Source organism: Gorilla gorilla, chromosome 8, assembly GCF_029281585.2.
Source record: "Gorilla gorilla gorilla isolate KB3781 chromosome 8, NHGRI_mGorGor1-v2.1_pri, whole genome shotgun sequence".
Lineage (NCBI taxonomy): Eukaryota > Metazoa > Chordata > Mammalia > Primates > Hominidae > Gorilla > Gorilla gorilla.
In genome coordinates this window covers 51,934,790-51,959,943 of record NC_073232.2, presented here as the reverse complement: position 1 = coordinate 51,959,943, position 25,154 = coordinate 51,934,790, and the positions used below count along the sequence as shown (strand labels likewise).

Genomic DNA, 25,154 nt, shown 5'->3' with positions numbered 1-25,154 from the left:
TTAGGTTCATGGGTATATGTGCAGGTTTGTTATATAAATAAGCCTATATCATGGGGGTTTGTTTTACGGATTATTTCATCACCCAGCTACTAGATCTGTTGCCAGATAGATTTTTTTTTTTTCTGATCCTCTCCCTCCTGCCACCCTCCATCCTCAAGTAGGCCCCAGTGTCAGTTGTTCCCCTCTTTGTGTCCACATGTTCTCATTTAGCTCCCACTTGTAAGTAGAACATTCGGTATTTCATTTTCTGTTTCTGCATTAGTTTGCTGAGTATAATGACCTTCTGCTCCATTTATCTTCCTGCAAAGGATATAATCTCATTCTTTTTTTTTTTTTTTTTTTTTGAGATGGAGTCTTGCTCTGTCACCCAGGCTGGAGTGCAGTGGCACGATCTTGGCTCACTGCAACCTCTGCCGCCTGGATTCAAGCGATTCTCCTGCCTCAGCCTCCTGAGTAGCTGGGATTACAGGCACGTGCCACCATACCTGGCTAATTTTTGTGTTTTTAGTAGAGATAGGGTTTCACCATGTTGGTCAGGCTGGTCTCAAATTCCTGACCTTGTGATCCACCCGCCTCAGCCTCCCAAAGTGCTGGGATTACAGGTGTGAGCCGCTGTGCCTGGCCAATCTCATTCTTTTTTAATGGCCATATAGTATTTCATGTTGTTTATGTACCACATTTTCTTTATCCAGTCTGCCATTGATGGGATTTAGGTTGATTCCATGCATTCCTACTGTGAATAGTGCTGCAATGAACACATGCATGGCATGTGTCTCTATGGTAGAATAATTTATATTCCTTTGGGTATATATGCAGCAATGAGATTGCTGGGTCAAATGGTAGTTCTGTTTTTAGGTCTTTGAGGAATCTTCACACTGCTTTCCACAATGGTTGAACAAATTTACACTGCCACCAACAATGTATAAGCATTACCTTTTCTCTGTCAACTTGCCAACATCTATTATTTTTTTGACTTTTTATAATAGCCCTTTGGTGTGAGATGGTATCTCACTGGGGTTTTGATGCGCATTTCTCTAATAATCAGTGATATTGAATTTTTTCCATGTGCTTGTTGGCTACATGTATATCTTATTTTGAAAAGTGTCTTTTAATGTCCTTTGCCCACTTTTTAATGGGGTTGTCTGTTTTTTTATTTGTAAATTTGTTTCAGTTCCTTACAGAGGCTCGATGTTAGACCTTTGTCAATGAATAGTTTGCAAATATTTTCTCCCATTCTGTAGATTGTCTATTTAATCTATTGATAGTTTATTTTGCTGTACAGAAGCTCTTTAGTTTAATTAGATCCCATTTGTCAATGTTTGTTTTTGTGCAATTGCTTTTGGTGTCTCTGTCATGAAATATTTACTTGTTCCTATGGTCCAGAATAGTATTGTCTACGTGGTTTTCCAGGGCTTTAATAGTTTTGGGTTTTACATTTAAGTCTTTAATCCATCTTGGGTGGATTTTTGTATATGGTGTAAGGAAGGGGTCCAGTTTCAATCTTCTACATATGGCTAGCCAGTTATCCTAGCACCATTTATTGAACAAGGAGTCCTTTCCCCATTGTTTGTTTTTGCAAGCTTTGTTGAAGACCAGATGGTTGTAGGTATGTGGTCTTATTTCTGGGCTCTTTATTCTATTCCATTGTCTATGTGTCTGTTACGAGTACTATACTGTTTTTGTTGTGGTAGCCCTGTAGTATAGTTTGAAGTTGGGTAACATGATGCCTCCAGCTTTGTTGTTTTGATTAAGATTGCCTTGGCTATTTGAGCTATTTTTCGGTTCCATATGAATTTTAAAGTAGTTTTTTCTACTTCTGTGAAGAATGTGGTTGATAATTTGATAGAAGTAGCATTGTATCTGTAAATTGCTTTGGGCAGTATAGCCATTTTAATGATATTGATTCTTCCTATCCATGAGCATGGAATGTTTTTCCATTTGTTTGTGTCATCTCTGACTCCTTGAGCAGTGTTTTATAATTCTCCTTGTAGAGATCTTTCATTTCCCCAGTAAGCTGTAGTCCTAGGTGCTTTATTCTTTTTTTGGCAATTGTGAATGGGATTGCCTTCATGATTTGGCTTTCAGCTTGGCTGTTGTTGGTGTGTAGGAATGCCAGTAATTTTTTTACATTGATTTTGTATCCTGAAACTTTGCTGAAGTTGTATATCAGCTGAAAGGAGTTTTTGGGCCAAGACTATGGCATTTTTTTGGTATTGAATCATATCATTTGTGAAGAGAGAGACTTTGACTTCCTCTCTTCCTATTTGGATGCTCTTTATTTCTTTCTCTTGCCTGATTGCTCTGGCCAGGACATCCAATACCAAGTTGAATAGGGTGGTGACAGAGGGCATTCTTGTTCTGTGATGGTTTTCAAGGGGAATTCTTCCAGTTTTTGCCTATTCAACATGATGCTGGCTGTGGGTTTGTCATAAATGGCTCTTATTATTTTGAGGTATGTTCCTTCAATACCTAGTTTACTGAGAGTTTTTAACACAAAGTGGTGTTGAATTTTAGCAAAGGCCTTTTCTGCATCTATTGAGATAATCGTGTGGTTTTTGTCTTTAGTTCTGTTTATGTGATGAATCACATTTATTGATTTGTTTATGTTGAAACAACCTTGCATACCAGGGATAAAGCCTACTTGATTGTGGTGGATTAGTTTTTGATGTGTTGCTGAATTTGGTTTGCCAGTATTTTGTTGAGGATTTTTGCATCAACGTTCATCAAGGATATTAGCCTGAAGTTTTCTTTTTTTGCTGTGTCTCTGCCATGTTTTGGTATCAGGATGATGCTGGCCTTATAGAATGAGCTAGGGAGGAGTCATTTCTTCTCAATTTTTTGGAATAGTTTCAGCGGGAATGGTACCAGCTCGTCCCTGTATATCTGGTAGAATTTGTCTGTGAATCCATCTGGTCCTGGACTTTTTTTGGTTTGTAGGCTATTTGTTACTGATTCAATTCGGAACTCATTATTGGTCTGTTCAGGGAATCAATTTCTTCCTGGCTCAGTCTTAGAAGAGTGTATGTGTCCAGGAATTTATTCATCTCTTTTAGGTTTTCTAGTTTGTGTGCAAAGATGTGTTCATAGTAGTCTCTGATTATTGTATTTCTGTGGTGTCAGTGGTAACATTGCCTTTGTCATTTCTGATTGCGTTTATTTGGATCTGCTCTCTTTTCTTCTTTCTTAGTCTAGCTAATGGCCTATTTATCTTATTAATTTGTTTGAAAAAAAAACAACTTCTTGACTTGTTGATCTTTTGAATTTATTTTTGTGTCTAAATCTCCTTCAGTTCAGCTCTGATTTTGATTATTTCTTGTCTTTCTGCTAGTTTTGGGGTTGATTTGCTCTTGGTTCTCTAGTTGTTTTCGTTGTGATGTTAGGTTGTTAATTTGAGATCTTTGTGAGTTTTTGATATGGGCATTTAGTGCTGTAGATTTCCCTTTTAACCGTGCTTTAGCTGTGGCCCAGAGATTCTGGTATGTTGTATCTTTGTTCTCATTAGTTTCAAAGAACTTCTTGATTTCTGCCTTAATTTCATTATTTACCTGAATGTCATTCAGGTGCAGGTTGTATAATTTCCATGTAATTGCATGGTTTTGAGCAATTTTTTCAGTCTGATTTTTTATTTTTATTGTGCTGGGGTCTGAAAGTGTGTTTGGCATAATTTCAGTTCTTTTGTATTTGCTGAGGATTTTTTTTAATGTCTGATTGTGTGGTCAATTTTTGACTATGTGCCATGTGGCGATGATAGGAATGTATATTCTGTTGTTTTTGGGAGGAGAGTTCTGTAGAGGTCTATCAGATCCATTTGGTTCAATGTTGAATTTAGGTCCTGAATATCTTTGTTAATTTCCTGCCTCATTGATTTGTCTCATTGTTAGTCAGTGGTGTGTTGAGGTCTCCCATTATTATTGTGTGGGAGTCTAAGTCTCTTTGTAGGTCTCTAAGAACTTGCTTTATGAATCTGAGTGCTCTTGTGTTTGGTGCCTATATATTTAGGATGGTTAGGTCTTCTTATTGAATTGAACTCTATACCATTATGTAATGCCCTTCTTTGTCTTTTTTTATTTTTGTTGGTTTAAAGTCTATTTTGTCTGAAATTAGGATTGCAACCCCTGCTTCTTTTTCTGATTTCCGTTTGCTTGGTAGATTTTTCTCCATCCTTTCATATTGAGCTTATGGGTGTCATTGACTGTGAGATGGATTCTTTTGAAGACAGCATACCTTGGGTCTTGCTTTTTTATACAGCTTGTTACTCTGTGCTTTTGAAATGGTGTATTTAGCCTATTAACATTGAAGATTAGTATTGATATGTGTGGATTTGGTCCTGTAATTGTGTTGTTAGCTAGTTATTATGCTGGCTTGTACGGTTGCTTTATAGTGTAACTGGTGTGTGTACTTAAGTGTGTTTTTTTAGTGGCTCGTAATGGTCTTGCCTTTCCATATTTAGCACTCCTTTCAATATCTCTTGTAAGGCAGGTCTGGTGGTAACAAACTCCCTCAGCATTTGCTTCTTTGAAAAAAAAAAAATTCTTCTTTGCTGAGGAAGCTTAGTTTGGCTGGATATAAAATCCTTGGTTGAATTTTTTTTTTCTTTAAGAATATTGAATATAGGCCCCTAATCTATTCTGGCTTGTACGGTTTATACTGAGAGGTCTGTTTTTAGCTCAGTGGGGTTCCCTTTGTAGGTGACCTGCCTTTTCTCTCTAGCTGCCTTTAACATTCTTTCCCTCATTTTGACCTTGGAAAATATGATGATTATGTGTCTTGGGGAGGATCTTCTTGTGTTGAATCTTTCAGAGACTGTGTATTTCCTGAAGTTGAATGTTCATCTGTCTTGAAAGCCTGGGAAAATTTTTATGGATAATATCCTGAAATATGTTTCCCAAGTTGTTTGCTTTCTTTCTATCCCTCTCAGGGATGCCAATGGCAAAGGCTATGGAACAGCAAAGATGGTGGCCTGTCCTTCTCCCTGGGAGCTCCAACCCAGGGAGGCTCATAACCACTGCCAGTTGGAAAACACTGGCAAGGGTGGCTGGTGACCCCAGTCTGAAGGTCCTGTTCAGTAAGGAGAAGTGGGGTCAGGGACCCAGGTAAAAAAGCAGTCTGTCTGCTTTTTTGCAGGGCAGCTGCACTGAAGGCAACAATGGCTAAGGCTGTGCAACAGCAAAGATGGCAGCCTACACTCCCTCTGGGAGTTCCATCTCAGGGAGGTGTAATGCTGCTAATAGCAAAGATGGTGGCCCACCTCTCCCTCTTGGAGTTCCATCTCAAGGAGGTGTAATGCTTCTACCAGTGGCTGGCTAGAGTTCCAAGCCAGTGGTTCTTATTCTGCAAAATGTCATGGAAGTGGGACCTACAGACTGTTGCTGCTCAGCCCCCTGGATTCAGCCCCTTTCTTATAGGTATGTACAGGAGTCTAACTCCCTGCTTTGGAGTTGAAGCTACTTTTGCTGGGAAGTCCAGGTATCAAAAACTTCCAGCGGCTGCTCTGCTGAAACTCCACATTGCTCTGCATGTCAGACTGCAGGCCCAGGTGGAGTGGGTTCACGAGGGGATCTCTTGACTTGAGGGTTGCAAAGAACCGTGGGAGAAGCATGGGTCCCCAGGGTTGCTCACTCATTCACTGCTTTTCTGGGCAGGGGAGGCTCCTGGCTCTGTGTCACTCCTGGGTGGGCAGTTGTCCTGCCTTGCTTTTCTCTGTTCTCCATGGGTTGAGTTGTTTTCTTGGTGAATCCCAATGTGTGTTCCTGATGTTTCAGTTGAAGATGCTATATTTACTCACCCTCTATATTTTTCTCCCTGAAAGTGGTGCACACTAGTTGCTTCTTGTTGGCTATCGTGGTCAGGCTCCTGTTGTTTTTTTTCTTCTGCTAATTTTAGGTTCGATTTGCTCTTGCTGTTCTAATCCTTTAAGATGCATTGTTAGGTTGTTTAGTTGATTTTTTGTCTTTTTTGATGTAGGTACTAATAGTTATAAACTTTCCTCCTATTACTACTTTCACGGTATCCCATAGGTTTGGTATGTTGTGTTTCATTAAGTTTCAAAATTTTTTTCAATGTCTTTCTTAATTTCTTCATTGTGCCAGTGGTCATTCAGGTGCATGTTGTATAATTTCCATGTATTTGTATTGTTTCCAAAATTCCTCCTGTTATTAATTTTTAGTTTTATTCCGTTGTGGTCAGAAAAGATGCTTGATAGTATTTTAGTTTTTTGGAATGTTTTAAGACTTGTTTTGTGACCTAATATATGATCTATTCTTGACAATAATCCATGTGCTTAGGAAAAGAATGTGTATTCTGCAGCCCTTGGATGAAATGTTCTATATATATCTATTAGATCCATTTGTTCCACAGTGCAGATTAAGTCCGATGTTTCTTTGTTGGTTTTGTCTGGAAAATCTGTCTAATGCTAAAAGTGGGGTGTTGAAGTCTCCAGCGATTATTGTATTGGAGTCTATCTCTCTTTTTGCTTTATGTATCTGGGTGCTCCAGTGTTGGCTGCATATGTATTTACAATTGTTAAATCCTCTTGCTGAACTGATCTCTTTGTCGTTATATGGTGACTTTCTTTGTCTCTTCTTATATTTTTTGTCTTAAAATCTATTTTTTCTGATATAAGTATAGCTACTCCTGCTCTTTTTTGGTTTCCATTGGCATGGAATATCATTTTCCATCCCTTTAGTTTCAGTTTTTCAGTTTACGTATATCTTTATAGGTGAAGTATTTCTTGTAGGCAACAGATCAACAGACATTTTTTTAAATTTAGTAAATTTATATGTCTTTTTTTTTTTTTTGAGACAGAGTTTCACTTCATCACTCAGGCTGGAGTGCAGTTTCACAGTCTCAGCTCATTGCAACCTCTACTTTCCAGGTTCAAGCAATTCTCCTGCCTCAGCCTCTTGAGTAGCTGGGATTACAGGCATGCACTACCATGCTTGGCTAACGTCTGTATTTTTAGTAGACACAGGGTTTCACCATGTTGGCCAGGTAGGTCTTGAACTCCTGACCTCAAGTGATCTGCCCGCCTCAGCCTCCCAAAGTGCTGGGATTACAGGCATGAGCCATGGTACCTGGCTGATAGTTGTTAAATTGGTGTTCTTATTTGGGCAGGGGATGATTAATGGAGCCATCTTGCTCTGCCCCTTTTCTATTCTCACTTTTAGATCTTTTTTTGTGTTTTGTTATAATGTCCTCACATGGATATTTTTTGAATGGGTTCATAGAAGGGAGACTTTGAGTATGAGTTCTTGCATGTCCGGAAGTGTCTAATTTGTACTCAAATTTGATGGATAGTTTAGTATAGAATTATAGGTTCAGAATAATTTTCCTTAGAACTTCAGCTTGATTTCTTATTGTCTTCTGGCATCTAGTGTTTCTGATAGGCAGTCTGATACCAATGGATTCTCATTCTTTGAAGGTAACCCTTTAATAGACATCTGTACAATTCTTTTTATGCCTTTATCATTTTAATCTTTGGTGTGTCTGGGTGTGGGTCTTTCAGTTATGAACCTGTGGCTCCTGGTGGGCCTTTTTAATCTTAAGACTAGACCTCTCCTTCAGTGCAGCCTCCATGGTATCTGTTCTCTCATCTGTTACTCTTGTTATCCAGATGTGGACCTTATGGATTGATCCTTCATATCTTTACTCTATTTCAGTATTTTTTCTTTGAATTCTGGAAAATAGCCCCGACTATATCTTTCAGGTTAGGTGCAGTTTTTTTGATATAAATTTGTGGGGTACAAGTACAATTTTGTTACATGCATGGATTACACAGTGGTCAAATCAGGGCTTTTAGGGTAGTCATCACCTAAATAATGTAAACTGTACCCAGGTGCATTTTTAACAGAATTGAATAACCTCAATTCCTCTATTGAATTTGTTGTTCTCTGATTGCTTTTTTTTTTTTCAGAAGCCTGTTTGTATGTGTGTATGTGTCCTAATTTCTCTGTGGATGCCCATTAGCATTAAAACTGTTTTTTTTTTCCTTGTATTACTTCTGTGCCTTTCAGGATTGATTGTTCTGTTGGTTCACAGTGGTCTTTCTCATTTATCTTCTCAGCCTTCATTCTATCTCTAGACCTAATGCATACATAATGTGCTCTCCCCAGCCTAGTGTTTTAGTGCATTTAGACAGAAGTTGTTCAGATATCCAGCAGGGTGGCATGGCTGAAGCCATCTTTCTGTATACTCAGGGGAAGGGAGTGACCTAACGGCATGGCATTTAACTCTGGCAGCCTAACCCTTTGTAGAGAAGAACTATTCTGTTTTACAATGGGAATCTGTTGGTCTAGACTCCTTTCGTAGAAGGAGTTGGGAATCTATATTTATGGAGACAATGGGATTTAGCTACTGTTTCATTAAGAATAGCAGTCATTTATTGAGCACTCCCAGAGACATATGTTGTCTCTTTCTTTCGAACAGCTCTGAAAAGTCATTACTATTTCTCTATTTTATAAAGACATGGGCTTAGAGAGTTAAGGTAACTCTTTCAGAGTCACCTAGTCAGTACATTCAAAACTAGAATTTGAACCTTGGGATTTTGGAGGCTCCAAGCCATTGCTTCTAAAGGGCTTCTCTCTATGGCTTGACTAAAGATGAATAAATACCACAACAATTCACAAAGTCTCAATTTTTAAAAACTGTTTTCTCAACTATGCAAAAAGAATGTTTTCAAAAGTAGCATTTGGCATAATTCTCATCTTTCCTCATGTACAAAACTATTTTAAGAGACCAAGACCTGTTGTTTACTGGGAGAAAAGCTGGTATAGAATTTTGAAGGCCTCTCTTGGAAATAGAAGGATCTGATATCTGGTGGAGGGAAAGAGGAAAGTTTTTTTTTTTTTTTTTTGGAAATGGAACTGAAGTTCGAGTGTATCTAAGGGAAAGGGAACTATAGTTAATGAATTAGCAAAAAAATACTGCATGAGTATTACTTAAAGTGAAACTTAGATAATTTGGGTAACAAAAGATCCTTATCAAAATCTGCAAGGTTTAATCAGATACTATAATATGTGGGGTCGTAGGCCAAGGAGTTTAGGGGTTTATGAAATATAGGTCTATGGGAGAAATGAGTAACCTATTTATCAACTGAAATTCTTATTTTGGACAGCTATCCCAGCATGATGTGTGCTAGCAAAACAAAACAAAAACAAAAATCAAACTAACAAAAATGGGGTGTTTATGGAAATAAAGGGTTAAATAAATTATGATACACACATTAAATGGAATCTCTTGTGCCCACACTCTACTGTCACTTCCACAGGCTACTGATATTTCTCTCTGGGCAATAGGGCCCATGCATTTGCACCAACAGAAGCCCTGCCATCAATACTTTGGCTTTACTCTTCATTTTATTATACTATTTGCAAGCCCATTTCTCCTAGAATCCTCCCATAAATTCCCATTTCTGAAGCTCTCTATTGCTAAACTTGGCTCGCACTCCCCCTACTGGCAGACCCAACTGTTATTCCCAAGTACTGTAGATTTCAGCATTGCCAAAACTACATGATGTTTGTTAAGTACCAGAAAAAAATTTGTCTTTAATTTGATATTCTGTTGGGACAGCCAGAGGACAGTCGAGGATAAAAAGGAAGATTTTTATTAATAGTCATTCTACCTGCAGAAAACCCTCCCTAGATGATGATTTCCTGTATATGTGAGTTTGTTTCATAATTACTCAGGACAACAATGCCCTTGACAGCCAACCGAATTAAAATGCATACCCAGAGCTGTAATTTTTTAGCTCTAATTAACCGATTCTGTTTCCTTAAATGTAAATGACCTCTCTTCCTACTTTGAGATTTGCTATTTAAGGTTTACTCAGTACACATTTTAGAGTAGATTAAAAAACAAATCTATCTAAATCTGTTTCAAAGATAAATGCCTGCTACAAGTCTTGTCTTCAGATACTACTCAATAGATTCATGTGTGCCCGAGGCATTATGTGGTGTTGGGGAGTAGGCAGAGTTTTAATTTCTACTATATATCCTCTTCTCTCTCTCTCTTAACTGTTTGAGTCAATGGTGGTGAGTGCATTTGCAGACAGCAACTCTCCCCTTCCCCAGGACCGGACACAGAGAAGGCAAATGTTCCTTTCACAGATCCCCTTTCCCTAAAGAGCACAAAGCCCCATGTTTTCAAAAAAGAAATAGCTGAAAACTAAAATCACAGAACATAGCTAGCATCCTTTTGTCACTATTTGGGTGTGTGATTGTTCTATTCTTGATGTTTTCTGTAGAGTTTGACTATTAAGTAAAAGATTTTCTTTGGAAAAAGTACAAGATATGTTGCATGTCATTGTCCCCAACATTTTGTCCTGTCTCAAGCAATATGATTTCTTACTTGAATTTTGGTTTTCTATGTAATAAAATGTGTAAGTAAATAAAAATAATGTAAAACTTACCTTTGCCCCAGAATACAGGTGACTAAAAAGCAATATTTCATAAAAATAAATGCAGTAGTAAAACTTGGTTAGAAATCATGCTTTTCTTTTTATCTTTTCTTGTAAAATTGATTGAGACTTTTGCTACAACAAAGAGCCAAATAATTAAGCCCAAATGAGCATTTGCTAATAAAGTTTTTTTAAAAGGCTCAAAAATATTAATTTTAATTTTATTAATATTAATTAATAAAAGTAAAACTCAGCCAACAATATGACTTCCATGTAGCATTTCTGCTTATCAAGGTAAGGTGTGCCGAGGATAAATACTTAGAAAAACTGTAGCCCAAAGACAAGTTTTTTCAGGTAGAAGGAATTCCACCAGAGGCAAGGATGCAATCTTTGTCTGTGATCAAAAAGCATGATTATAAGTCATGCGTGGTGGCTCATGCCTGTAATCCCAGCACTTTGGGAGGCCAATGCGGGTGGATCACCTGAGGTCAGGAGTTCAAGACCAGCCTGGCCAACACTGCAAAACCTCGTCTGTACTAATACTTGGGTATGGTGGCACACACCTGTGATCTCAGTTACTCAGGAAGCTGAGGCAGGAGAATCACTTGAACCTGGGAGGCAGAGGTTGTAGTGAGCCAAATTCGCACCACTGCACTCCAGCCCAGGCAACAGTGTGAGACTCCCTCTTCCAAAAAAAAAAAAAAAAAGCAAGCATTATTATAGAACAGACTCCCCTCTTTCTACACAGAAATTGATAATTCAGAAGAATTTCGAATTACTAAGAAAAACTTAAGGCCAATAGACTCAAGGATGGGAAAAAGGTAGATGCTTAACTAAATTCCTTTACTTGAGTCATTTGGAGGTCAGGATGAATTGATTTGTTATATTTGTCTTTAAACCCTGCCTCTTTCTGCTTCTCACATTGCCTTACATTTTCTGTCCTTGTGCTTTGGGTGGCTGCTGAGAATGAATGTGTTTAGTTGATAATTTGACTAAATGATTCTTTCTTGAACATTATTAATCAACAATGCCAGGTTTCTTGGTACAAGGACTTAACCTACCAAGATCCTCTTTGAACTCTTTGAAAGGCAGGCTGTCATGGTTGTTGAAGGTGATTGAAGAAGAAAACCTGGCCATCAGAAATGCTCCAGTGTGGTATGCAAGACATATAAAGAATTCACTAGTAGGAGTAGAAATAGTAGAATGAACTAAGGCACAGGTCAACTTGTTATGCTGAGTAAGTGTGAAGTACATCGCTTTTTTTTCTTTCTAGCATTTGTGTTTTGGAGGAATTGTTCCTCCTCCACTCTATGTCATTCTGGTGGGACGGCCAATCATGGGACTTCAACCATGACCTTTAGGGAGTGGGATAGGTGGTAGGCACTGGGCCCAAACTAGGCCAATCAACATCGTCTTTTGGAAGTTTGAAACTTTAGGGTTTATCCTCAGCTAGAAGATGTATGGAGTGGGTCATCTGGTGGTTGGAGCCAAAAGCAACCATACCTGAATTTCTGCTCTACAGGTGCCTGCAGTGACCCTGCCTCCTGTCCTTCCTGTGGCTGTTGTGTTTGGTTATTCCTTTACAACTCTGAACTACCCCAGAATGTTTCCAATAAACCTCTCTTTCTTATTTAATATAGCAAGATCAAGACCATTGTTTATCATTGAAAAACCCAACGGATACTTTCAGGTATAACAGCAGTTTCTGGAAGAAATTAAATTTATTGCCTAAGAGAGAAGGAAACTACGCAGTACTGTGCTTCTAAATTGTCAGCAGTTGATCTACAGGCCTGCGCTTGGCATTCTTCCATCTTCGGTTCCATATCATGTTGTCTTTGCAGCTCCAGAGCTCAGTCAGTGTGATTAGAGGCTAGTAAGGCAGTGAGGGGTAGCACAGTGTTTCACAAAATGTATTCCGAGAAACATTAAATGCTTGAAAAACTCTGTAAACAAACAAACAAACAAACAGCAAGTCACCTTGTATGTGCTTTTTGGAGATTTACAGTGCTCATAAACATAGCAAAGACTCCGATGAGTTGTGTGGGAAACAAAATTGTTTAACTTTAACCCACCATTTTCAAAACCTTTTGACCGTAGAACCCTTATCTCACAGAATGCCTCTTAATATCTCTTGGGATGAGGACTTTGTGAAACACATTTGGGGAAACACGGGAGTGCAGGAATTGGAAAACCCAGGTTTTGGATATTTAAATGTAATACCTATTTGGCAGAGTGTCAACAAATAAATGTTACTTTATTGTCTTATTTGCCGAAATAGTATTTCATGTTTAATTATATGATTAAAAAATAATTTGTGGTATTTTACTACAAAGACATCCCATGTTCATGGATTGGAAGAATTAATATATTAAAATATCAATATTACTCAAAGAGATCTACAGATTCAATGCAATTTCTACCAAAATTTCAATAACATTTTTAATATAAATGGAAAAAAATCCTAAAATCTGTATGGATCCACAAAAGACCCTGAGTAGCCAAAGCAATTGAGCAAAAATAAGAAAGTTGGAGACATCACACTACTTGATGTCCAAATATACTTTGAAGCTATAGTAATCAAAATAGTATGACATATAAACAATATAGACCAATTTCATATAGACCCGTGGAGGAGAATGGAGAGCCCAGAAATAAATACACACATTTATTGCCAATTGATCTTCAACAAAGGTGTCAGGAATACACAATGGGGAAAGGATAGTCTCTTTCCATAACAGTGTTGGGATAACTAAATATCATAATGCAAAAGAATGAAATTGGACTCTTATCTCAAACCATATCCAAGAATCAACTTAAAATGGATTAAAGACTTAGGCATACTGTAGGAAAATGTACAGAAAAAGCTTTTTGACATTGGTCTGTGCAGTACATTTTTGGATATGACCACAAAAGCACAGGCAGCAAAATCAAAAATAGACAAATGCCATTGCATCAAACTAAAAAGCATCTGCACAGCAAAAGAAGCAATAAACAAAATGAAAAGGCTACCTATGGAATAGGAGAACATATTTGTAAACCATATATCTGATCAGGGTTAATATCCAAAATATATAAGGAACCCAAAAAACTCAATAGGCATTTCCCAAAAGAAGATATGTAAATTACCGATAAGTGTATGAAAAAGTGCTCAATATCACTAATTATCAGGGAAATGCAAATTAAAACCGTGATGAGTTATCATCTCATACCTGTAAGGATGGCTATTATCTAAAAAATGAAAAATAAGTGTTGATGAGGATGTGGAGAAAAGGGAACTCTCATACACTGTTGATGGAGATGTAAGTTAATACAGTCATGGAAAACAGTATAGAGGTTCCTCAAGAAATTAAAAATAGAACTACCACATGATCCAGCAATTCCACTACTGGGTATATATCCCAAGGAAATGAAATCAATGTGTTGAAGAGATATCTGCGCTCCCATGTTCATTGTAGCATTAGCCAAGATATGGAGTCAACCTAAGTGTCCACTGATGGAAGGATGGGTAAAGAAAATGTGACACACACACAGACACACAAAAATGTGACACACACACAGACACACACACACACACACACACACACACACACACACACACACACAGGAATACTATTTAGCCATAAAAGAGAAGAAAATCCTGTCAATTGTGACAGCATGAATGAACCTGGAAGCCATCGCTAAGTGAAATAAGCCAAGAACAGAAAGAGACATACTGCATGATCTAGCTTATATGTGCAACCTAAAAAGTTGAACACATGGAGTTACAGAGTGGAATGGTAGTTGCCAGGAGCTGGGGTAGGGGTGGAATGGGGAGATGATGGTTAAAGGATACAAAGTTTCAGTTATGCAGAATGAATAAGTTGTGGAGATCTAATGTACAGCACGGTAACTATAGTTAATACTGTATTGTACACTTGAGATCTGTTGAGAGTAGATTTTAAGTGTTTTTACTACACACAGTCACAAAAGGTAGTTATGTGAGGTGATGGATATGTTAATTAGCTTGATTGTGGTAATCATTTCACAAAGTATGTGTATATCAAAACATCACATTGTACATCTTTAATATATGTAATTTTTATTTTTGTTAATTATACTTCAATCTGAATAAAGAATAATGAGATCCTTTCTTATGAAAACAATATATTCTTGTGAAGCATTTTTTTCAAGGATTTGAGAATTGTGATTTGAAATTGTCAATTTTTGTACCATTGCAATTAAAAATTTTTATTTTGACTTTAATTTCTATAGGAAATAAATCTATATAAGATAATGATTAAACATCAGGTTAGAAGGACTCAAGATTTCCCATGTATTTATTTTAGTTTGGTCATATTGGTGACATCAAAGCTGAAAGAGAGGGTGAGAGGGAGGGAGAGAGAGAAAGAAGGAGAGAGGGAGAGAGAGAAAGAAGGAGATAGAGAGAGAGAATAGTAGTTAGCAATACAGTTGTTGACTCACCACATGGGAAAAGCTGCATTAGAGAGTTACCAGAACCCACAGTTGGCTTTGTTTGAGTGAAAAATAACTTTTATGTGTTTAAGCCTGTGAGATTTTGGATTAATTTGTCACTGAAGCATCACTTTGCCTAATATGACTAATGCAGGTGGCATTGGTAATTGTAGTCATTACAGATAATACAAGAAAGCCAGTAAAGAAATAGTTAACCCTTATTGAGCATTTATTCTCCAGGCTTCATGATATGTACTTTCATGAATTATCTTGTTCAACCTTCACAGCAACCCACTTAATAAATGAGGATGCTGAGGCATAGAGAAATTTAATAACTCACCCAGGGTCACAGACTTCATAAAGTTTAGAGTTGGCATTCAAACCTACATTTGATCTGATAACAAAGCTCAATAACTTTCTGACTATAGAGTAATTTAGTTTATTCACATAATTATAACTTTCTAAGAATGTAAAAGTGAACTTGGTTCTAAGGTATCAAGTGTAATATTTTTTAGAGGAGCATGGTGGATTTTGGCTTTTTGGAAATTTCTTGGTATTTAATGAAAACATTCTGTATTTCCTTTGATGCAAAAGGGGAAATTTTTGGTTCATGTGACCCACTTTGTTTTTCTATTACCCATATGTTGGGCACAGACTAGAGTTAGAGCAAAGTCCTCTTAGGATTTAGGAATGTTGATGTAATTAGTATGTCATGATTTAACGGTGGTGACAGCAAAGAACAATAACAGGCTAATAAATTAAGTTTCATTTGTATGTCTTCTGGGAAAGACAGTTTGTCAGGTTAAGTAAGATTCAGCCAGGCGCAGTAGCTAACGCCTGATATCCCAGCACTTTGGGAGGCCGAGGTAGGTGGATCACCTGAGATCAGGAGTTCAAGACCAGCCTGGCCAACATGGCAAAACCCCATTTCTATTAAAAATACAAAAATTAGCCGGGCATGGTGGTGCATGCCTGTAGTTCCAGCTATGTGGGAGGCTGAGGCAGGAGAATTGCTTGAACCTGGGAGGCTGAGGTTGCTGTGAGCGGAGATCATGCCACTGCACTCCAGCCTGGGTGACAAAGTGAGACTCTATCTCAAAAAAAAAAAAAAAAGATTAAGTAAGATTCTGTGCTTTGGTTGCCCATGAAGTTAGGAACTGAGCCTGGCTCTTCACTACAAGGATCAAATTCCTAAGTTCTGGCCTCACTCATCCATCATTTCTTTGACTCCTTAGGGAGCCATAATTTTAAAGAAGATAAAATCTATTACTTTAAACATTTATTCTTGATAGTAAAAATCCAACCAAGACCTTGATTAATTTACTAGTAAATTAATTAATTTACTATACCTCATTAAAGATGCTAGTTGGTAGAGGTTGCTTTTGGGACATTTCATTATATTTTTGTTTTAGAAATATAAGAAATACTGATTCTTCAGGGCTCCCGAAGAAGTGGCTGATTCTAGCCTGGGGGCAGTAAAAATGCTAAGTGAAATGGGACATCTTGTTGGGCAAGAAAGTCAGGGAAATGCTCAAAGACTAATGGGGATGTGTCAAAAGAATATTCAAGGCAATATGACAATCCTCTTATTGACCACAATGGGGGACTATTTAAACATAAGAAAGAATAATGACTATGACTAATTGAGGAGAAGAGAAGAGAGGGAGGACTTACTTGCTACTATTGCAGATGCTATTATAGTAATGTTTTACTCTAAAATTGACCATCAGAAGTGTATTATTCCATTCTCACGCTGTTATAAAGAAATACCTGAGACTGGATAATTTATAAAGAAAAGAGGTTTAATTGACTCACAGTTCCTTGTGGCTGAGGAAGCCTCAGGAAACTTACAGTTATGGTGGAAGGTGAAGCAGAAGCAGGTACCTTGTTTACAGTGAGCAGGAAGGAGAAGTGAGTGCAAGCAGGGGAAATGCCAGACATTTATAAAACCATCAGATCTCGTGAGAACTCACTATCACGAGAACAGCCTAGGGGAAACTGCCTCCATGATCCAGTCACTTCCCACCAGGTCCCTCCATGACACATGGGATTATGAGGGTTACAATTCAAGATGAGATTTGGGTGGGGACGCAGCCAAACCATATCAAGAAGGGAAATATTAAGTATTTGCCCTGCCTTTTTAGGAGGACCAAGAATTCTTTCAGCTACAGAGAGAAAGCTCCCCTTTAAGGGAGAATGCCAGCTCATACATTTGACATGGTTACAAATAGAAAGTCACTGTTTCGCAGCCTTAAAAAATACTTTTTTAGTGTCAAGAATCATCAATGGATGCTAAAACCTTTAAGTGAAAAAGTTTGTCAAACAAGATATTCACATAATACAAAGGTCTCAACCCACATTCATACTCACTGCTAAGGGAAAAATGTAATTTTAAAATAGAAGCATCTTGTGGTCTCCATCTTTACTGAGTGATCAAAATTCTCATCACTAAGAATAGGACAATCTGATATATTTCTCCTGATGTGACAAAATACAAAGTATACAACATCATGCATGCAATATTTAAAAAAAAATGTTTAACTAGAATCTAACCATGCTTCTAGTCCTGACCTAACTTCTCATTTACAAAAAAAAAGATGATATAAAATGAGTTCAATGATATTGCTAGAAAGTGTTCAAATTCAGAATATAGAACATTCTATAAGACAGTGAGTCTGGGTTTTTTCCTCCAAAAAAAGTCAATGTCTTAAAAAAGAAATTGAGAAAGACTAGAGACATAACAGAATAGACTGCATGAACTTTGATTAGATCTTCATTTTAACAAAAGGTTTTGTTTCAACAAAAGCTATAAAATGATCTTTGGGTAATTATGAATGCTTTCAAGAATTATTGTTACTTTTCTTGAACATAATATGGTACTGTGGTTATGTAGGAGAATGTTTTTTCTTTTAAGAGATGTAGGCTGAAGTTTTTAGGCATGATGGGTAGAGTCATGATGTCTCTAAATGGTTCAGTAAAAACAACATATATATATATATATATATATATATATATATATATATATATATATATATGTATATAACAGAAAAAAGAAACCTGGCAAATTACTAACAATTGTGGAATCTAGGTTTTCTAGTAATATATATGTATATATATATATATATACATATATATTTTCTCTTTCTTTGTTTTTTTTTTTTTGAGATGAAGTCTCACTCTGTCCCCCAGGCTGGATTGCAGCGGCATGATCTCGGCTCACTACAACCTCCGTCTCCCGGGTTCAAACAATTCTCCTGTCTTAGCTTCCTAAGTAGCTGGGACTACAGGCACTCGCCACCATGCCCGGCTAATTTTTGTATTTTCAGTAGAGATGGGGTTTCACCACATTGGTCAGGCTGGTCTCGAACTCCTGACCTCAGGTGATCTCCCTGCCTTTGCCTCCCAAAGTGCTGGGATTACAGGCTTGAGCCACCGTGCCTGGCCAATATTTTTAAATATTTTGTTTTGATTATGTTTAAGGAATCATGACCTTTATAAAGATCTTAACTTAAGGAGCAATTCATTCTAGAAGCAGTGTAATCCAGGTTAAGACCTTGGTCTAGGTTCAAATTCTGACTCCTCTATTTTTTTTGCCATCAAATTCCTTAAACATTCTCAGCCTCAGTTTCCATATCTGTAAAATAGGGACAGTAATAATACCTGCCTCAGGGGGAGATTGAGTTAACTAAGATAAAATATGTAAAGTGTTTAGAACAGTGCCTGGCACATAGCATATGCTAAATGAGTATTCGTTATTGTTATTTTCATAATTATGGTCTAGGCTGGTTCCACTAACCACCAGGGAGCTAGGGAGCTGTCATAGCAGTCCCAGGCTTTTTCACTCTGCACATTTTCCTACCTGAGTGCCCTTTGCTTTGGATCTTTGTTATAGCTGAGTTGCTATCTGATACGGTAAGTCATCTCAGAGGCTATTGTGAAACCAAGAATGATTGGGAAATCACAAGTTGGGAGATTGAAATCTGTAGATGAGAGAGAAGCAGGAATCTCACCTCTGTGCTAAGGGAAGCTCCATGATCCTCTGCCCTATGAGGCTTCAGACCCAGATGAAGGGACTAGGTGAGAGCTAAGGGAGCATCCCGATTGCAAAGGTCACAGCTGGCTCTGGCAATCTTCTCTGAGAAACAGCCCTGAAAAAGGGACAGTGCACCTAATGGATAGCTGACTGAAGGATGCGGGTAGAACTGCCTTAGTCCGCTTGCATTGCCAGCAAGGAATGTCTGTGGCTGGGCAATTTGTAAGGAAAAGAAATTTATTTGGCTTACGGTTCTATAGGCTGTAGAAGCAGCATGGTGCCAGCATCTGCATCTGGGAAGGAACTCAGGCTGCTTCCACTCATGGCAGAAGGTGAAGGGGAGCAGACATCATGTGGTGAGAGAGAAAGCAGGAGAGAGAGAGAGAGAGAAAGAGAGAGAGAAGGGAGGTGCCAGGCTCTTTTAAACAATCAGCTCTTGTGGATCTAATGGAATGAGGACTCATTAATTACTGTGGGAATGGCACCAAGCTATTCAGGAGGGATCGGTCTGCATGACCCAAACACCTTCCACCAGGCCCCACTTCCAACATTGTGGATCAAATTTCAACATGAGATTTGGAGGGAACAAATATCCAAACTATAGCAGAACCCCAGAGGCTTGGAGGATCAAAGGGCAGTCCGGACAGGGCACTCAGGGAGAAAGAAGCATTTGCACAGTAAACTCCCAGTGTCAGGATGGCTAGGACCCCTTGTGGTTTGTTTGCCTGTCGACTTCCCTGTGTGAAATTCAGAAAGCACCTTATCAAGCAGCCTCTGAGGAAGTGCACCTCTCCTGTTCTCTTTCTGGAGCATTTTAAGACCCTCATTCTAATGCTGTCCCGATGAATGTTCACTGGAAATGTACTTGAGGTAGTACTAGTTAATAATGAAACTTTTTAGTCTTTCTTAAGTAATTTGAGAAACCTGCATATAGAGGAGGAGAGGTGTACAGGAGTTTCTGTCTCAAGAACAATTTTGTTTCATAAAAGCGTTTTTTAAAAATCATGGTTTAGCATTGAATGCAGCTTCAATTTTCTCTTGTAAGATCATGCCAAAGATAGGCTTTATAATTCAAATTTTCACTTAATGCAAATTTTTCTGGGACAGAGAGAAAATACCTAAATTAAGAGAGAGGCATGTTAATCCTTATTTTAAGTTTTTCACTAGTATAGTTGGTGATATGACAAAGCCTGAAGGCCAAATAGATTGTGTGTGAACTTGGGTAAATTGTTTAGACTCTGTGAAGCTCAGTTTCTTCACACATCAAAGCGTGCGGCCAGGCACGGTGGCCCACGCCTGTAATCCCAGCACTTTGGAAGGCTGAGGCAGGCAGATCACTTGAGGTCAGGAGTTTGAGATAGGCCTGGCCAACATGATGAAACCCCGTCTCTTCTAAAAATACAAAAATTAGCCAGGCATAGTGGCGGGTGCCTGTAATCCCAGCTACTCAGTAGGCTGAGGCACGGGAATCATTTGAACCTGGGAGGCAGAGGTTGCGGTGAGCTGAGATCATGCCATTGCACTCCAGCCTGGGCAATAGAGTGAGATTCTGTCTCAAAAACAACAACAACAACAACAACAACAACAAAACAAAAGCAAAAAACTGTGCATGTGGTGATGTGAACATTCATAGAGCTGCTACAGTGTCTGTTCAAGCCTTTTTTTTCCTCCTAAAAATTCTTCTCTTCTATACTGTAGCTTGCCCAGTGGAAAGGGTTGACTTTATTTATGCCACCGGCTATGCTGTCCAGCTCCCATGTTAGTATTTCAACATGTATCATTTATGTCAGAAAGGATCATCACTTAGGATGTACCAAATTTCCACCAGAATTCCAGGTCCTTGCTGGAATACACAAGTGGCATGCTAGCTCTTCTTAAGAAACCAACAATCTGACAAGGAAAAGAAAACCTCTGAGAGCATCATGCTTCTACTTTTTCCCCATAAATCTATCTATATTGTATGTGTCGGATAAGGATCTTTCAGGAAGGCTTAGAGAGAGGGACAGATTCTGTTCTTTTTTTTCTCTGTCTCTTTATTCCTTTCTATATCTTGTCTCTATCTGTGTTTGAATCCCTGTGTTGCATTTCCAGTAATATTCCCCTTTTGAAACATTTGTTCATTTCCATAAAGTTGTTCTGAAACTGTGAGACTTTCAGTTCCTATTTTATATAAGCTGCAGCCAGTATTCATAAAAGTTTCCAGTCACTCCTGAAGGAGATAATTTAAAAAAAAAAAAGTACCTGGAAGCTGGGAAAAGAAAAGGGAAGTAAACCAGGTGGCAAAGCAGGAGCAGGAGTTTTTGCAGTGCAGCCTTGGGGAAGAGCCAGGAGGGCAAGCCAAGTTAAACTTGAGTCAGAGAGGTGCTCCTACCTGTGAGTGGAGAGAGGGGAACTGCTGGAGACAGGGCTTGGGGTCCTGTGACCTTCTGGTATGCTTCCAGCTTGAAACTATCACCTGGAGTGTGAAGGTTGTATGATCTAGAGCATGGGTGGGAAATCTGAGAAACACCAATTCAATTATAGGAAAAGCTAAATAATTTATCTATAAGGTGTACTCAAAGACTCTTTATTATTCAGAAGTGGAAGCTGGTCTTCTACTCAATACCAGCTTCCTCATCGTCCTTACTGGCAAAATCTCTTTGATGGGGAAGGCAATGTGCCAACTAAAAACTGCATTACCCAGCCTTTTTTGCAGATGTGGTGGACATGTGACTAATTCTGGCCAATGGATATAGGTTGAAGTCACTGAATGGGAGCTTCATGGAAAGTACCTTTAAAAGGGGGCTAACTCAGCCTGCAAGCCCCTCTTCCCTTTCCTGTTTTCTATCTGAAATTGAATTGTGGTGGTTGGATTTGTAATGGCCATTTTGCAGCCATGGTGCAAACCATGGTAGGACTGTGAGGCTAGAAGACATGTACTAAGGATGGTGGAGAAGAAAGATATGAGGCTGGGACGCTGATGGTGCCACAAAGCTACTGTATCAGTGTTAAAGAAAAAAATTCTGTCACTTGTTAATAAGGTGAGGAAGACTTTATTGAAGACTATTGTAATAGGAGTTGACTCTATTGCAATAGGGGAGAGAGATCAGTCTCAACTCTATATGAATAAAATACAATAAAGACAAGTGGGGGCTGGGTGTGGTGGCTCATGCCTGTAATCCTAGTACTTTGGGAGGTCAAGGGGGGTGGATCACTTGAACCCAGGAGTTTAAGACTAGCTTGGGCAATGTGCAAAACCCCATCTCTACAAACAAAACAAAACAACAAAAAACAAGTGGGGATTTATAGCCAATGAGCAGAATGAGGGAGTCAGTGGCTGAAAAATTACTAGGAGTAATGTTTAAGGGTAGGGGGTAGATATTTGGTTAACTGACTTAATATTCTTGCTGAAGGCAGGCCAGGGTGATCACATATCAAGGATGGGGGAGTCTCTCTAAACAAACTTAGCAGTATTCTTGCTAAGACTGGGCAATGCAGGCCTGGCAAGGACAGGATCAGGTTCAAAGTTAAGGCCTAGTTGAGAAGAGGGCCCAGGGGAGCCTGACTGAAGTTTGGTGAAGGAGACAGTCTTTGTCATCAGCGAGTGAATGCTTTCCTCTTTACATTTTTTCCCCCTTAATCTCTGAGGGCATCTCGAGACCTGGGAAGGTTAGGAACCCCGAATTCTGAGTCATAAAATCATGCAGGCATTTAACTTTGAATCAAGGCACCAAACACTGAAAAAGTTAACTTTTTTCCTTCAAATTAGAATGGTTTCTGTTTTTTCAGGTTAGAAAAAACAATGATACTTGTTATAAAAAGAAATTTAAATGAAACTAAAATACACAAAATTATAAGGGAGAATAGCTTCTAATTCCACCCTCCATAGTAGCCCCTGCTGACTTGGTTTTAGTATTTTTCAAATTTCCCCCTTTTTTATATATACACATATAAGATATAAAATAATTTTTAAAATTATTCATGACAGGCATGTTTTCTACAAAACAAAATTAATTTCTTTTTGCATCTTGCATCTTGGGAAAGACATTGTTATTGAAAAAAGATTGTAACAATAAATAAATAAGATAAACTGTATAGTAACTATTATTACTATTAAAATATGTATAAAGTGTTGATAATCTTATTTCCCTGAGTATTTTAAACCCAAGTTCCTCACTGTTAGCAGATAACCTGGCCTGTTCTTCCACTGGGAAATAGAGGTCACCAGTGGAAACACTTTCAAGTTGTTCCTGCTCTCCCATCTGCCCACAACCATACCACGTCATACCTCCTTCCATTTGGAATCAAAAGATATGTGCCCTCCACCCTCACACTGATCTCTTCCTCCCATTGCCTCTAGAAATTGCGTCGTTCATTATTCTGTCATTCCTGGATCTTCACTTTCTCCTTCTCTATTAGCTCTTTTTCCATTCCACATATAAAAATATTCAACTCTCCTTTGTCTGAAGATATGTACAAAGATTTTTTCCTGCCTTTGTGTCCATGGTAACTACTGTTGTTTCTCCTTTGTATCACAGCATCATACTTAAGAGTGTGGTCTATATTTGCAGTCTTCTTTTCTTCACTTTCCATAGAACTCTAGCTTGTGTCTCCACTATGCAGATGATTTCCTACATGATTCATTCAGTAGATATTTTCTGGTTTTTATTTCTGCAGCATCTGGTTTTGTTGGCTGCTCTCTCCTTCTTAAGGTGTTCTCTCTTTGTATTCACAACACCACATACTTTTATCTTTTACTTCTATACCCATCTCTTTAGGGTATTCTCAGGTTCTATGTTTTTAATCCTCATTTCATGTCAGCACCAGAATTTTTATATAGGAATGGCTTCCTGACTTGGAAAAAGGAAGATGGTGGGTGAGTGGGTAGATGGGTCGAAGCCGTGTTTGCAAGCATTTTGGCAAGCGATTGTCCTATGAAAGACTAGGGTTATGGATCAATGAGAGTAAGGTAGGCCAAAGAGTCTTACCCTTAGTTGCACACCTAACCTTTCACAATTGACCAATTATAAGCTGATGACAGCTAAACGTCTAGAAAAGCAATTATATACCCAAGACTGAAAGAGTTAATATGTGATAATAGGCACATATATTGAGCTAACTGCAAAATTAACAGAACACAGTATTTCTCCCAAGGTCTCATTGCAGCTGTAAAATGCTTTAACATCCCCTTTCTTTTGAGTGATTATTGCTTTTTTAGCAATGACTCTTAAGCTCCTCTCCGTTCCTTCTGCCTTCTGAACAAAGACTACTGATATACCCAGTATACTATTGCCTTCACTTCATGACAGCTTTCAGTTCCAGTGAAGATCCCCATTTCTCCTAGTCTCTCTTAAAAATCATCAAGAAAAAGCCCTAACCCTGCAGAGTTTCTTCCTATACCCCGATCTAGATGCCCCAAGATTTCTCATGGTGTGCATTCTCCCTTGTTACAGCAAGTTGAATACACCTAACATTGTTGAATTACTTTTGTGTTCCTGGTAATCTTTACTGGATTAGCTTTATTGCTATAACTCTCATATAACTCTCATTCATAATTCATATTCCAACTACCTACTAAAGCAGTAGGCTTGAATAAAACACGTCCAAAATTGAACTCATCATTTTCTCCTCTAAGTTTCCTTGCTTCTTCTTTCTCTTCTCTTGGCTAATGGGCCTATTATCCATCTTTTTTTTTTTTTTTTTTTGAGACAGAGTCTCGCTCTGTCATCCAGGCTAGAGTGCAGTGGTGTGATCTCGGTTCATTGCAACCTCTGCCTCCCGGGTTCAAGCAATTCTCCTGCCTCAGCCTCCTGAGTAGCTGGGATTACAGGCACCCATCACCATGCCTGGCTAATTTTTGTAGTTTTAGAAGAGACAGGGTTTCACCATGTTGGCCAGGTGGCTCATGCCTGTAATCCCAGCACTTTGCCAGGCTGAGGTGGGCGGATCACCTGAGGTCAGGAGTTTGAGACCATCTAGTTTTTTTAAGCCAAACATTTGGGAATCATTCTGACCGCTTTCTCTTCTTCATTTCATTTATCACCAAGTTCTGTTAATTATATCGCTTAGATATGTCTCAAACGTATTTCTTATTCATCCTCATCATTCATGAGGAGATTCGCTCCTCATCAGCATGAGATTAGGTCTTTATCAGTTTACACCTAAACTTTCCTCCTTTGGTAAGAACTAGGATTCTTTTATCCTATATGAATAGTTTTTATTAAATACATACAACAGTCATTACACTCTCTCTGTATGTGGATTAAAATACTCCCACTTTATGTTGAAGGCTAGTGT

The 25,154-nt window shown here is 38.4% G+C and overlaps 1 long non-coding RNA gene across 2 annotated transcripts in view; it reads right to left on the bottom strand.

Annotated features, from left to right (window-relative positions):
- Window positions 1–12,139: 12,139 nt before the first annotated feature.
- Window positions 12,140–25,154, bottom strand: part of LOC129524811 (uncharacterized) — a 64,028-nt gene continuing 51,013 nt past the window's right edge. For both annotated transcript variants that reach the window (XR_008668747.2, XR_008668748.2), the window contains one exon: window positions 12,140–12,336. This is a non-coding gene — a long non-coding RNA (uncharacterized lncRNA). The remainder of the gene's footprint in view (window positions 12,337–25,154) is intronic.